Genomic DNA, 1,181 nt, shown 5'->3' with positions numbered 1-1,181 from the left:
AGAGTGTAAAGTCTATATAGTATAAAGTCCATAGAGTATAAAGTCCGTAGAGTGTAAAGTCTATATAGTATAAAGTCCGTAGAGTATAAAGTCTATATAGTATAAAGTCCATAGAGTATAAAGTCCGTAGAGTATAAAGTCTGTAGAGTATATAGTCCGTAGAGTGTAAAGTCCGTAGAGTATAAAGTCTATATAGTATAAAGTCCGTAGATTAGAAAGTCCGTAGAGTATAAAGTCCGTAGAGTATAAAGTCCGTAGAGTATAAAGTCCGTAGAGTGTAAAGTCCGTAGAGTATAAAGTCTATATAGTATAAAGTCTATATAGTATAAAGTCTATATAGTATAAAGTCCGTAGATTAGAAAGTCCGTAGAGTATAAAGTCCCTAGAGTATAAAGTCCATAGAGTATAAAGTCCATAGAGTATAAAGTCCGTAGAGTGTAAAGTCCGTAGAGTATAAAGTCGATATAGTATAAAGTCTGTAGATTAGAAAGTCCGTAGAGTATAAAGTCCGTAGAGTATAAAGTCCATAGAGTATAAAGTCCGTAGAGTATAAAGTCTATATAGTATAAAGTCTATATAGTATAAAGTCCGTAGAGTGTAAAGTCCGTAGAGTATAAAGTCCGTAGAGTATAAAGTCCATAGAGTATAAAGTCCGTAGAGTATAAAGTCCATAGAGTATAAAGTCCGTAGAGTGTAAAGTCCGTAGAGTGTAAAGTCCGTAGAGTGTAAAGTCCGTAGAGTGTAAAGTCCGTAGAGTATAAAGTCCATAGAGTATAAAGTCCATAGAGTATAAAGTCCGTAGAGTGTAAAGTCCGTAGAGTATAAAGTCCATAGAGTATAAAGTCCGTAGAGCATAAAGTCCGTAGAGTATAAAGTCCGTAGAGTATAAAGTCCGTAGAGCGTAAAGTCCGTAGAGTGTAAAGTCCGTAGAGTATAAAGTCCATAGAGTATAAAGTCCGTAGAGCATAAAGTCCGTAGAGTATAAAGTCCATAGAGTATAAAGTCCGTAGAGCGTAAAGTCCGTAGAGCATAAAGTCCGTAGAGTATAAAGTCCATAGAGTATAAAGTCCGTAGAGTGTAAAGTCCATAGAGTATAAAGTCCATAGAGTATAAAGTCCGTAGAGTATAAAGTCCGTAGAGTATAAAGTCCGTAGAGTATAAAGTCCATAGAGTATAAAGTC

Source organism: Etheostoma cragini, chromosome 1 (genome assembly GCF_013103735.1).
Source record: "Etheostoma cragini isolate CJK2018 chromosome 1, CSU_Ecrag_1.0, whole genome shotgun sequence".
NCBI lineage: Eukaryota > Metazoa > Chordata > Actinopteri > Perciformes > Percidae > Etheostoma > Etheostoma cragini.
This window is presented reverse-complemented; position numbering follows the sequence as displayed.